The 15,445-nt window shown below is 37.8% G+C and overlaps 1 non-coding gene across 1 annotated transcript; it reads left to right on the plus strand.

The window, feature by feature from the left end:
- Nucleotides 1-14,006: 14,006 nt before the first annotated feature.
- LOC122033078 lies at nucleotides 14,007-14,112 on the plus strand. Its single transcript, XR_006126341.1, has one exon. It is a non-coding gene; the product is annotated as a small nucleolar RNA R71 (small nucleolar RNA).
- The last annotated feature ends 1,333 nt before the right edge of the window (nucleotides 14,113-15,445 follow it).

Consider the following 15,445-nt stretch of genomic DNA (forward strand, 5'->3'; position numbering starts at 1 on the left):
ATGGCCATGCACTTCGTGGTCTAACTCTATCAAGAATATTGATGTCGCTCCCGTCATATGGGAGGGATAGATCCCATCTACATCATTCACATCCCTCTGTATAATTTGTTACATACCCAGTAATCGCCTTTATAGTCCACCCTATTACGGGTGACGTTTGACGAAACCAAAGTACATAACTCCTTATGTAGGGATCCATGGTGACTTCAGGTCTAAGGACTAATAGTCATACTAATAGCCACATGAGAAAGTATATGACACTCATATAACGATCCATGATACTTTCTCATGGCGGGTCATTCAGTATACATTCTCTAATGCATACCCATGTGTCAGCTTGATATCTCTATATCCATGACTTGTGAGATCAAGTCATCGAGCTGACCTACATGCTAATCTTATTGTATTAACATTGTCCCTGAATGTTAATACTCGACTAGGAATGATTTAGAGTAGTGTTCCCTATATCATCTCACTATCGATTCAACTAATCGATTGATATAGGTATGAACCTTCTACTCAAGGACGCTATTATACTTAGTCTATTTGGCACTAATACAAATAAGTATAATAACCAAACAAATGCCTTTATTCATATACAAGAATATGATATACATGAGTCCATACAATCATCAAATGATTGACTCTAGGGCTCTAACTAACAAACCCTGCAAGTGGACTTAGTTCGGCATGATAATAAAGTTGAGTGGCACTACTCTTGAAATTAGATATTAATTAATTGACTTATCAGTAACTCATTTAATTAACGGAAATACAATATCTTAAACACAGGGAGATTAATGCACTCATGATAAGAAGGAGCCCATATTGTAATATGAGATTGGTACGGTAGTTCAATAATAACCCTTTAGTGGTATGGGTTATTATTGATGAACTTGAATTGAGTGTTCGGACCAAACACAGGAAGCCCAAGCCCATCAGGAGGCCTAAACCAATTCCTCCTCTAGGTCCATATTGTAGCCTCTATATAAAGCCTCGCATCCACCCATCCATGAGTCATTGTAATAGTTACTAGTTTTGGTTTTCGGCGCCACCTCCACCCCTTTACCTAAGGCTGACGACACCTCATCCTTTACCTAGGACCAGCGGCTTCTCTTCTCCTTGCTAGGGTCGGCGTCACATCTTCTTCTCCTAGGGCCGACGACACATCTTCTTCTCCTAGGGCTGGCGGCACCCTTTCTTCTCTTAGGTCTGGCGGCACCTCTTCTAGAGTCGGCACCTCCTCTAGCTTTCCTTTGTGGGTGGCAACTTTGAAAAGAAGAAGAAGAGGAGAAGGTGCCCCATCATAGCTATTCTCTTGGTGGTCGGCGGTTTGGAAACAATGAAAGGAATGGTGTTTGTTATCTTGGTAGATCGTCGCCCACACGACGTCCAAGAAGAGGAGAGGAATCACAACAGAAGATCAAGAGGTCTTTAGCTACAAAGGAAAGGTACAACTAGTTCTTTAATTCCGCTGCATAATTAGTTTAGTTTTCTTTGTATCGATTTTGAATATCAATAAAAGAGGTCACGATCTTGTACTTCGATTAAAGTGTGGTTTGATCCATAAAGAACTTGCTTGATTGATCAAACATATGTCTGATTGAACATGCGGGTTGCTAAAAAAAGTTCTGTACTTGTATAATTTTTGTACAGGGAAATTTTAGCAGAACGGAATTCCAGCACCTTCAGAGGGAGCAGTCAACGTACGTCTCATTTAGGTCCATTTCAGAAATCTAAATTAAGACTTTGACTAGATCCTGATTTGGAAGATAGGGTCTAAGTCATAACTTAATTTTATTATTAATGTGCTAATGTCGTTTTGTAGGTTAGATATTGTCATGTTGGACTAACCTAATCTACAGGGTAAAAAGTGCAAAAAGGCCTCAAGTGAAGAGTGTAAGTACCACTTGGTAGTTTTTTGATGTGATCAACCAAATCAAATTAGGTCTAGTTATGTTTTGATACCTTATGTCTAAGTGTACAGGAATATTGAAGTATAGGAAGTTGAGCAAAAGACGCAACTAGTAAGAAGGACGACATGGGAGAGAGTCGATGGGCTCAATGCATCTAAGGGACAAGGTGCTGCGGAAGAGTATGCTGGCAGACAAGAAGGGAGTACACAACATTTCCTAGGGATGAGAAGCTAGAGCGGAAGATTGCTCAAGAAGGTCGGAAAGATTGATTCGGGTGAGCCCAATTCCAAATGGCCGAAATCACCTAAGCGATCGAAGAAGGCGCCAGACCAGTCAGTTGAAACTGACTGATCCAAGCGCCCGGACCAGGTTTAGGTGCTCGGACCCCCGGGTAACCTGGGGGCACCTCAACTTGACAATGCTGTGGATAAAAGTCAACAAGGGCCCGGATGCCCGGAATTGTTCCTGTAAAATATCAAAAAAGGGCAAATAACAATAAGGGAATTATTAGATTTTTTTTGAAATTTTCTGGGAATTTTTCGGAACTCATATGACGAGTTTAAGGGGGGCAATTATTGGGCCACGGGAAAGTCTATTTATGCTACCCTATTTAAACGAGGAAAAGTTTTATTTTTCTTTCTCCTTTTTCCTTTTCTTTTTCTTCTCCCATCGCCGAACCCCTCACCTCCGCCTGAAATCCTTTCTTCTTCCTCTTCGCTGTCGTGCCCTATTTCTCCCCTCTGCTGAACCTGATCATCTTCCCAAAACCACCGCCACGGACGCCTGTTCTTCTCCTCTTCCATGCATACAAAGTCCATGGCCAAGGAAGCCTAGAGTCTTCTCCCCGTGTCATCTTCTCTCCTCTACCGTCATCTCTTTTCCACGAAGATCCCTAATATCACTGAGGGATTCGGTCTGAAGCTTGCCTCTTGCTCACGGGTAGTTGAAGAAGCGCTGACCCTTCTCTCCTTCCTCTCAGCTCTGCCCCAACTCCACCACCCGATGCGCACATCAGTGCTAGCCGATCGCTGGCCATCGGGGGCTTAAGCTCTCCCATCTTCACCACCGAGCGCCTCCCTTCTGCCCCAGCCTCAGTGCCCTAATTCCCGATCCACTGCTGACCGAGAGCCCATTTTCTCGATCTGAGTTGCCCTCTCTGTACGGGACAATCATAGACCAAGGACAGAGAGTTGAGCCCTAGTTGGTCTTCCTTCTCTCATGCGCTGGTGTTGAGGTATTACCGTCGATATCTCCTTGTTTTTCTTTTTGCCCGATCTTTGACCCCTGAGGTGGTTCTGCCGGCACCTTTAGTTGCAGGACCCTTGTAGCGGTGACCTTCCTACTGGATTCTAGCCACTGCAGCAGGTCAGAGAACCCTGGGGGGGGGGGGGGGATGAAGGGTGCTAGGGCCAGATCTACGATTTCTGGAGAGGAAGCCAAAATGAGTGCTGTGGAGGTAAGGAAGTTTGTGTACAGGGTTTAGGAGTTAAACATGCTTCATGTTTGATTTGTAGAGGTTTGATTTCCTTTCAGTTTTAGGATATCTAGTTGTTTTCAATGACCATTATAGCTGCGACCATAAATTTTGGAAGTGAGTTCTTCAGGATTAGATCAGTGGCTGAGGCATTGGATTTGGGTAAGTTTTTAAGTTATATTTAGTTAGGGATTAAGTAGTGGATTTAATCTAAGCTTCGTATTAGACTCGATTACGTATCTAACTGAGATATAATGAAAGAATTAGGGTTCCTAGTAAATAAGAATTTGATTTAGCTATTTGATATTTGTAGGAGTAGCTAAATTAAAAGTGTTGTTACAAGACTCTGATTTGCGACGAGCTGCCTTTCGTGGGATTACTTTTGGCACGCGCTATATCAGAGGCGGGTACCTTGACTTATCTTTAGATATTGTCATTTGATATGCATAGTAGTTTTTAACAAGTAGTAATGATTATGCTCATATTTGCATCGGTATGTCACTACTAGTTACCTGTTGCATGCTTGTTTTTACTTACCTATTTTGCATTCATATCTGCTTGATTATATATGCTCATAGAGGTAGTGACAAACCATGCCTTACGACACACCAGACTAGACATTTATCATATCTGACATGTGTACCTAGATCTTTGTATTTGATCCATCTATTTTTGGTACATGTTTTATGGAGGTAGATATGGTCAGAATTTTCATGCTTAGTGTCATGCACCATCTTATTGTTGCCGCTACTCGAAATTCCGTTCTGTTTCCCTTGTACAAAAATTTGTACAAGCACAGAACTTTTCCTAGCAACCCATGTGCTTTTCAGGAGTTAAACTTGGATTGCAAATGAAACTTAACATTATTAATCCAAGTTCAACCCATGTGTTCATCAGAAGTTAAACCATATTACAAAAATTGATTAAATATCTATTTTAAGGATTGGCTTCCAGGTCGTTGGCGAGGCACTCGGCCTTCTTGGGTATGGGATCATCCACCACTTCCTAGATAAAGTCTTTCAAAGAAATTGAATATTTAAACTCCTTACAGTAACCTTAGGTTTAACTATAGAGACCTCAATCGAAGCACAAAAACGCTAGCCTCTTGTGTTAGTACTTTAGGATCCATACAAAGGAAAAATAAACTAGTACACAGCGGAAACAATTAACTAGTTATACTTTTCTTTGTAGCTTAAAGACCTCTTGATCTTCTGCTGTATTCCTCTCCTCTTCTTGGACGTCGTGTGAGCGACGATCTACTAAGACAAAGACACCCAACCTTCTCCTTCCTTTCCAAACTTTCGACCACAAAGAATATAAAGTGAAGAGACGCCTCCTTCTTCTTCTTATTCTCCTCTAAGCAACCAAACACCAAGTGCTTCTTCTCTTCTTCTTCTTCTCCTTCAAGCCGTGACCACCAAGGTGAGATGGGCACCGACCTTATAGGGAAGAGAGGGAAGAAGTGGGGCGCCGACTTTAAGAGAAATAGAGAGAAGAAGAGGCCGACCACCAAAGAGAATAAAAGAGAGAGAACTTGGGTTGTCTTTGGGCACCACCCTCCTCCTCTTTTATATTCTTTGCTAGCGGCAAAAAAGGAAAGTTTTAATAAAATTTTTCTTTTATTTCTATTGTGGATGGTTTACAAAAAAGGAAAGATTTTAACAAAATTAAAATATCTCTTTTAAACCATTGTAAATAGTTATAAAAGGAAAGATAACAAAATTTTGTTTTAAACAAAATCTTTCATTTATTCCAATAATGGTTGTTTACAAAAAAGGAAAGATTTTAACAAAATTAAAATCTCTCTTTTAAACCATTGTAGATAACCATAAAAGGAAAGATTTTAATAAAATTTTATTTTAAATAAAAACTTTCATTTCTCTTCTTTTATGGTATGGCCGACCCCTTGCTTGGACACCAAGTAAGGCATGGCCGACCCACATCTTGGGCACCAAGCAAGGCTTGGCCGACCCCTCGCTTAGGCACCAAGCAAGGATGTGATCGGCCCCTTTCTTGGGTAGGAAGGATAATCAAAATGGGTGAATGCAAGGCTTTATACAGGCTACAACAGGAACCTAGAGGAGGAATTAGTTTTGGCCTCCTGATGAGCTTGAGCTTCCTGTGTTTGATCCGAACACCTAACTCAAGTTCATCAATAATAATTCATACCACTAAAGAGTTATTATTGAACTACCACACCAATCTCATATTACATTATGGGCTCATTCTTATCATGAGTGCGTTAATCTCCCTGTGTTTAAGATATCGAATGTCCATTAATTAAAATAAGTTACTGACAACTCACTTAATTAACATCTAGCTCCAAGAGTAGTACCACTCAACTTTTTGTCATGTCGGAACTAAATCCACCTACAGGGTTTACATGATAATCCTTATGAGCTCCTCAAGGGGATATCATCAACTTAAATAACTAGGACACAATTTCCTTCTATAATCAACAACACACCATAAAAATAATAATCTTTCTCAACTTATCGGGTCTATTGATTTAACGAATAAATCACACCCTTTGATAAATTAAAGAAATAAATACTAAGTATATATGATTGTTATTATATCGGGATTAAGAGTACGCACATCCATAATAACAGAGCTTCTGTTCTTTTATGCAGTTAGTATAAACGGAACAACCTCAAATGGTCCTGCTCAATACACACATAGTGTACTAGTGTAATTTTATAGTCAAGATAAACTAATATCAAATTATACTACAACCATTCTAATGGTTTGTCCTAATCCATCTATAGTTGTGAACTACTATTTATAATTTATAAGGAACTGATAACATGATCTTCTGTGTGATACCACACACCATGTTATCAATAATATAAATTAAATGGACAACTCATTTAACTAAATGCAGACATTTGACCAATGTGATTCTCTTTTTAAAATAAATATTTATACAAAAGCATGACTTTTAGTATACATTCTAACACTTGTATGCTTACGTGCTGAGCGATTGACAGCTCCATTATTGTTGAGCTCATCGCTAGTTACATGGATCTGCACACACAACCACTCATGCGTTAGTGGTATATCAGGCAGGGTGTGTGGCAGTTTGCGTTGTCAGTGCTCCGCTGGTCAACTCATGGGTAGCGTAATGCAGCGTGGTAGTACGTCAGGGATCCCTCCTCTGAACTGTCTCAGGGAGATGAGAGCATTGAGCTCCCCCACTTATGATTTAGGGTAGGTGTTGACGTTCCGCAAGTGTACGGAAATGTCGTAAGTAATAATAAAAGATTTCATATCCACAGGGACTAGTATAAGCACTAAAGATATCTCAACACGAATTAGCTAAACAACAAATCAATTGGTTTTCAAAAGCTAAGTGTAACTATGAAAGGTATACACAGAAATAAAAGAACAAGAAACAAGAATAAGGGCAATGATAAGGGATGTTCTAGGAGTTTTGGTTTCCTTGTAAGGTTATTAAACGTAAATGATCTACCAAATCTTTATACCTCAATTGTCCATTATTTGTAGAAGGTTTCCAGTTCTCTCTTGCAATAGACAACTGGCCTAGGACTAAAATCTATACCTAAATGTGATCAATTAGGTATGAATTTATGTTGTCCTTACACGGGCTTCTTCCTGTCACGAACTCCCCTCGGATAATCAACATAGGAATTCACAATTCATCAACCACATAAAGATACAAAGATTAATGCATACTATCTATCCTACCCCCTTGAATAACCTTATTTCACCTTCAAGATCATCCCTCAAACGTCCTTACACGGGCATGTCTGTCACGTACGTCCTTCGAAAAATCGAATGAGGAATTACCTCTACAAGATCCACAAGATATCCAAACATTCAATCAAGCATGGCAATTAAGCCCTAATCACAACAATCCACACAAGAAAGAATGGATACAAACAGGGTAAAATCATAGAAATAGAAAATTGGCATATCTACAAGAGTTTTACATCAAATCATCCTTACAATTACTCTCTCCATCCTAGAACAAAGAAATCTACTCCATAAAATGGGGAAAGAAATCCGAAGAGAAGAAGATTACAAGCATTCTTGAACCTAAATCCAAGAAGAGGAAGAAAGAAAACTTATCTATGATGAAGTACTGTCTCCGGATCCGATCCACAATCTTGGAGTCGAAGCGTTAAAGATTGTAACGCCCACCCTTCTTACCCAACCAAAGGCGGCGCTACGTTCTTATACTACTTACGTACATGCTTTAGTTATAACAGCGGAAGAATAAAAACTTTAAAGAATTTAATTTATTAAGCATGATATCACATATTCTGATTAGTTCGAATGTGCATATATTGATCATATAACTAAAAATATTAATTTGTCCGAATCGTTCTTGCCGAGCCACCACCACACACATCACTATCTGCTCCTCCTGCTGCTCCGTTGTACATCCAGCTTTCTCTTTTATCTGCGGTACAAGGAAAGTAAGCTATGAGCACTCATGGCTCAGTAAGTTCCTTTCCTACTCACTAAAATCGAGAATCATCGTATATCAAGAATGGATCAACATATCATCGTCTCAACTAATCATAACATAACATATCATTCTATTCAAACATATCATGCATATTTCTTATTCACATATCATTTCATAGAAGCATGAATATCATATCATAAAACAAATAAATCACAAGCATGAGACATACAAGGGCATCATATTCATATCATAATATCACATGACATTATATCATATCATCATATAATTCAAGCACATATGAATGTAGGCAATGCATCGTGAATTTGAAAACTTATACTTAATAGTACTTGAAATTAATATCATCATCATTTGGGATCCCGGTTTGTACCACATACATAATGCGTAGGTCCAAGGTAGCAAGTCTTGAGCCCTACCATGCATACATACTAGGCCCGAGTCTTACTCCATCGACCTAGGGCACTCAAAGGCCCATTACTGACGAGGCCCGAGTCTTACTCCATCGACCCCGGGGCGTTTACGGAGCCCACCCTTGGTACAAACCATAAAAATAACTTATTATGCATAACTATCATATCATGTCCTTAACAATCTTTCATGCATTTATTCTTTTTCATTTCTTTTCATTATGTATAGCATTTTCTATGCTATCACATATCATAACATAACTTCATTTCTTTTCATTATGTATAGCATTTTCTATGCTATAACACATCATGGCATATTTCATAATATAACTTCATTATGCATATCATTTCGTAACTAAAGCAATCATGCATTCCAACTTATTATCATATCATTTTCATACAGCATGGCATAGACATATTTAATTTTGTTCTAGGGTTTCTAGGGCATCTATCCCTTCATGGCCGAACACATAATGATTCATTTAGGTCATACAAACATGTATCACATTCACACATTATCAAGTTTTCATAAGAAGTACTTTTAACCCCTTAGGTTTCATTTCCAAGGCCTCTAGGTCCTTTAAACCTTACTTGGCCGAAATTCATAGAATATAAACTTCCTTTAAGTGGCCTAAAGCATGGGAAACCTAAGTAAATTTCATAGCAAGATTTACTAAGAACATCATACACAAGGTTGGATCATAAACAAGCTAGGACTCTTGTGATCTTACATGTCATAAATCATGTAACTAATTTTCTACATTCCAATTAAACATGAGAGCATTAATCATCTTTCATAACATAATATCACAGAGGTCATTGAGCATATTAGAATTTTGTTTAAGCTTCTCTAAACTATCACCTTACCATGGCCGAAATATTAAGAGTAAGGTTCATGAGTTTCTTTCAACATACAAGAATACAACTCTTAAGAACTTTATATCATGTCATATAAGCATAGTTATTTTAAATTCAAGGTCCTCCTAACCCTAAATTCTTTCTTGGCCGAAACATGAGAGTGGGGTTCTTTTGGTTCCAATCAACTTCCAAGCAAGAAAACCATAGGAAGGTCCTTAGCATTTCATAGAGGGAAACTTGCACTAGTTTGGTTAGACAATAATTTTCCTAGCCTATTTACAATATTTTTGATTGAAATTCTAGGGTTACATACACCTCTGATCATGCATCATATATGTATACAAACATAGGGGAAAACTTTCTTTCAAGGCATAGAAAAAGAATCCGAAAATCACATGAAAGCCTTGTACCGCAGGTGAGGGGAAGCTTACCTTCTTTGCTTAAGTTTCCTAGAGTTGAGAACTTGCTTGTGGACCTTTCTTCCTTGCTTGCTTTGCTCGGCACCAATGGAGGAAGCTAGGTCTTTTGGTGGAGAGGGGGAGGAAGAAGAGGTTTCTTCCTCTTGTGTTGCTCGGCAACAAGAAGAAGAAAAGAGGGAGAGAGTGAGTTCTCGGCACCAATGGAGGAGAGGAGGAGAATGAGTTGAGGATGAAGTTGAAGTCACTCCTCCATGCCTATTTATACTAAAATGAGGGGAGGAAAACTTGACTTGATTCATCCTCATCATTTACTTCTCCTCTTAATGAGAAAGAATATGCTAGAGAAATGCTTCTTGAGTTTCTCTCTTTTCTTTCTCTTAATTTCTCTCCTTTCTTTCCTTTAATTATAATTCCCATCTCTCCTTTTACAATATTCACTCCTATCACACTTGGTTAACACATGCATGCATCCACAAGAGAACCAAGGATCAAATCCTTCTCCTAACATATTTTTGTACAAAATAATTCATGTATATGCATTATGCATAAATATTTCATACATGCATATATAATATCTCATATCTCTTTTGTTTACATTAATTCCTTGCATTATAAATCATGTATAGAACTTTATATTCTCAACTTTATTTTCTTTCATAAAGTTTTTAATCATCTAAATCCTTCCCATCGTAACATTCAACGTAGACTATCTACACATTCTTTTCATTACATTAGTACTCTCATTGCCCTTACTTTATCTAGGCTTTCTAGGGGTGTTACAAAGATCCTCCCTCGAATCGCCGGAAAATCCCTCCAAGATGGTGGAGGAACACCCAAATCTTGATTTTCCCCAAAAAGGGTGAAGATCCCCTTTCAAATGAAGAAGAAGGGCTTATATAGAAGGGGGGTTTGGGTGCCACACGACCCCATGGCACGACCGTGTGAAGCTCACATGGCCTGGCTCACTCCCCTCTCTGCCTGTCTCACACGGCTGTGTGTGAGACATGGCCGTAGCTTGCTCTTCTACTGCTTCCCATGCACGACCATGTAGATCTACACAGCCTGCACTGCCCCCAGTTCTGGAGCTCTTGCACGACCGTGTGGTGCACACGACCAAGGCATTCTTGGGCTTTGGAAATGCTGCACGACTATTTAGATCTACACGACCATGTACAGCTTCAGTTCTGGATGGCTTGCAAGGCCGTGTGGTGCACACGGCCATGAACCCTCTTGGCTTCAAACCTGGCACGGCCATGTGATGCTCACACGACCATGGCTTCTTCCTTCTCTGCTGCAGCTACACGGGTGGTGATCACCACACGGCATGGGCAATCTCCCATGTCATGGTCGTGTGGCACATAGGGCATATGCCTTCCTTCTTCGTTCGAGCGTTAAATCTTCTCCAAAATCGACTCCTGCATACAGAAAATGTTGAAAAAGCAGATCTCCAAACAAAGAGAGTAAATATGCTGAAAGGAAAGCTGGAAGTATAATAATGCATAGATAAAGCATGCTCAAAGTATGTGAATGTGCGTCAAAACATGCTAAACAAGTGTATGCAATCTACGCACATCACACCCCCAAACTTAAACCTTTGCTTATCCTCAAGTAAAATGGCACAATCTAAATTCATATGTTTTACAATGCTCTCATATCCCTAATGCATTCTCCTAACTCTATCAAAAAGTTTCATTAACATGCATGATCATGGAAACAAGTTAAGTATGACTCAAGCATAAGTCTCTTGTGCACAGTGCAAGGTAACTCAGAACTCTTCAAGTTTCAATCTATGTCCTAGTCAAGTCGTCATCAAATTTGAATTTCTAATATTTCCGGTGATAGACAAGTAACCAATGATAGGCACTTACTTGCTACACATTTGGTTCATATTTCTCAATCAACCCAAGGTCTTAAAGGCGTGCTCAATCTCAAGAGAATCTAAGCAGTCATTTCCCCAGTAACCTAACTCGGTCTCAAAGGGGTGACTTGCTAGGTTCCACTCACGACAACTATTTTTTATATCCCTTATTCATTCATTTGTTTTCATAAGTATTTTCATTGTGCAAAACTTTTCTACAAATGTACTTTTAGCACTTAGCACAATTGTTGGGATATTTTGATTTTTCCAAATGAGCTTACATGATTTGAGCCTCATCTAGTAACCAAAATGAAGTTTGAGAAATCACCATGGAAACCAAGTACTAAACAAAAAAGATGAATCATGACTATTTCAATGATATCAACTATCCAAGCTCAAGTATAGTGAAGTGAAGGTAAGATCCTGAAGGTCAAGCCAAATCTCAAACTTATCTCCATATGATACTTAGCTTATTTCATGCTACCCAAGATAGAGAAAAGAGGTACACTAAGCATACTACTAGCATCATTTGCAACATAATGAATCTAGATAATGAACGTGCTAACATTTTCACTTGAAGACAAGAAAGCATATAAGTGAAGTTTGATGTTCTCAAGATGAATGCCACAAGAAATCAAAACAAAATGCAAGACATAACCAAAAACAAAAAAACAAACAAAGCAATTCAAATGCATCTAATGCATCCCCCCAGACTTAAACTTTTCATTGTCCCAATGAAAACTAAAAACAATGTGGAGGAGATTAAAAGTAAGAGAAGTTAACAAATGATGCATGCCAAATGCCCATGTCATTAACTTCTCCATCATGTAGTTACACTCCTCCTAATCTTTGAGTCCTATAAAAGAAGATTAACAACAAAAATTAAGTGGAGGATACATGTTTATTATAAAGAATGAAATGAAAGTAGAAAGAACTAAAGACAAATGAAAATAAAGAAAATGAACTTGGGTTGCCTCTCAAGAAGCACTTGTTTAAGGTCATTAGCTCGACCACCTCATTAGATTTATCGAAATCTCGCTCTTGGAGAGGTAAGATATTTCAACACCCTCCTACCAAGGGCTCTTATTATGGAGGGAGCTTTCAATATAGGAATTACAATGTGAAGTAATGCTCTCTCCATCTTCGTCTTCTTTAAAGTTCTTTCGGATTGTCGAAGACGGTTCAGATTGAGCTTCCAATTATTAGCCCAAGTGAAATCTGCACATGCAAAGAAAATACAAATCTCCCACAAACATATTAGATAAGATAGAGCCATAACTATATTAAGATAAGCAGAATAAGAAATAAAAATTGAATCACATCCAACAAAGTCAATGATAGGTACCTCTATAAAATTTTCCAAAAGATCACAAGAAATACTAACCTTACTTTGCTGAGAAATACCTGAAATTTCTAAACATGTAGATATGACTTCCTCTGAATCAAATGATGGTTCTAGCTCTGGCTCATGTATTGATGATATCAATGATGGTGATTCTTGAGACTCTGCTATATCTACATGAGCCCCTACACATTGGTCCACAACATGCTCAATCCTTGCAACTCTTACAACATTTAAGGATTGTGTGGACAAAGGAGGTGATTCTTGAGATGCTGTTTCTACAACACAGCTCTCTACACATTCTTCTATATCATCATCATCAACACATACATCAAAAAATAAACCAACATCTATATCCTCAATAGGAGAATCAATAACAAGAGGATCAATACTTCACTTGCAGTTTTATGTTGATCTACCACATCACATTCATCATCTGAAAATTTAATGTCACTATAGCACTCAATAAAATTTGGAGATAGATCTGAAAACTTATTTACCACTACATTATCAATAAAATCCTCATATGAAGAGTCCTCATCTTCATATACATTCAAAAATTTGCACTCAACCATATTAGTGTCACAGGATTTGCTTAAGTCTTTATTTTCATCGACCCCCACTAACCTTTGTGGCAAAGGAACCCTTAGTGAAGGTCCTTGGAAAGATTTAACTTCCTTTTTCCCAAATTCCCTTTGAGATTTTGGAGGAGGTCCAACTTGCTTATCTAGTGTTGGTGTGATCAATCGTTGAGGGAAAGGTACTTGTGGCCTTTGGGAACTTCCTAGAGAAATGGAATTGAGTTCTTGTAATCTTCTATTATTCTTCTCCTCAATTCTAAACATGTCCTTCTTCACAAGTTCTTCATGATTTTTTCCAATTCTCAACCCTAACATCATCACACTTTTCACTAGATCTTGTCTGTAAAGGAGGGGGATCTTCTTTAAACCATTTTGAAACAATACTTTCAATCTTTGCCCCTAAATGTTTGAACTCCCTGTTCTATAACTTGTGATTTTCAAGACTCATAGATGGTTGAGTTACAATTTATTCGATAGGCTCTATAGCATTTATGGCTTGTACTTCTTGAATGTTTGAGGGAGATTTCATCCAACTTATGTTCGACCATTCTTGGAGGTTCAATGTCACTTGATCAATTAACATATATGCTTCATCTACACTTTTATCCATAAAAGAACCTCCAGTTGATGAATCCAATAAACTTTTATCTGAGAAAGAAATTCCCTCATGGAATATGTGTAGAATCAACCATTTTTCAAAACCATGATGAGGGCACTGTCTTTGAAGACTCTTGAATCTATCCCATGCTTCAAATAATGATTCTCCATATGCCTGAGCAAAATTTGTTATGCAATTCCTCATATACACTGTTCTGCTTGGAGGGAAAAAATGATTCAGAAATTGCTTCTCCAATTGCTCCCAACTTGTGATACTTTGAGGATGGAGAGAATATAGCCAAGTCCTTGCTTTATCCTTAATACTAAAAGAAAATGCCATCAATCGAACTGCATCTGCTGACACTCCTTCACATTTCACCATATCAAAAATCTCTAAAAATGTTTCAAGATGCAGATAAGGGCTTTTTGATACTTCTCCTCCAAATTTGTGACCTTGTATCATGAAAATTAACTTTGGGTCTAGTTGGAAACTTTCTGCTTCATTTTGAGGTTGCATAATGGGAGGTAAAAATCTTGCAGAAAAGGGTGTAGAAAAATTTGTCATGGGCCTGCTTGACATGTTAGTGCTCATGGATATTCAAGAAAAAAATTATAAAAAGAATCAAAGACAAGTAATAAAATGCAATATGAAAAGCAAGAAAGAAAATGAAGAATTTAAATTTTAAGCAAGAAAGTGCATAATGAAAACAAGAAAGAAAAGACAAAAGGAAAAAGAAAAATATCTAGAATAATTCATATGCTAATCAACTAATGTGTTTACAAGTTCTTGTTATTCTTGAGGCCTTTACGACGTTTGATCTTCACATACACAAGAACAAGATTGCAAGATATGTTTACAAAAGAAAAAGAAGAAAGAAACTAAATCAAAAGAAAAAAAGAGAAAAGTTAGACTAGAATGTTAGAAATCAAAAATGCAAAATTAGAATTGCAACAAAAAGAATTTACAAGAAGTAGAAAGTTATACAAGAAAAAAATTATGAAAATAGAATTCTAAAGATTAGTTACAACTATGCTAATGAAAAGAAAAGAAAAAGTCATGTTTAATCTAACTCAATTGATAATCTCTAATGTTATAGCCCAGTCCCCGGCAATGACGCAAAAAACATGTTGGCGTTCCGCAAGTGTACGGAAATGTCGTAAGTAACAATAAAAGATATCGTATCCACAGGGACTGGTATAAGCACTAAAGATATCTCAATGCGAATTAGCTAAACAACAAATCAATTAGTTTTCAAAAGCTAAGTGTAACTATGAAAGGTAAACACAGAAATAAAAGAACAAGAAACAAGAATAAGGGCAATGATAAGGGATGTTCTAGGAGTTTTGGTTTCCTTGTAAGGTTATTAAATGTAAATGATCTACCAAATCTTTATTCCTCAATTGTCCATTATTTATAGAAGGTTTCCGCTTCTCTCTTGCAATAGACAATCAGCCTAGGACTAAAATCTATGCCTAAATATGATCAATTAGGTACGAATTTATGTTATCCTTACACGGGCTTGTTCCTATCAAGAACGCC

The sequence above is a fragment of the Zingiber officinale genome, chromosome 11A, assembly GCF_018446385.1.
Source record: "Zingiber officinale cultivar Zhangliang chromosome 11A, Zo_v1.1, whole genome shotgun sequence".
Classification (NCBI taxonomy): Eukaryota; Viridiplantae; Streptophyta; class Magnoliopsida; order Zingiberales; family Zingiberaceae; genus Zingiber; species Zingiber officinale.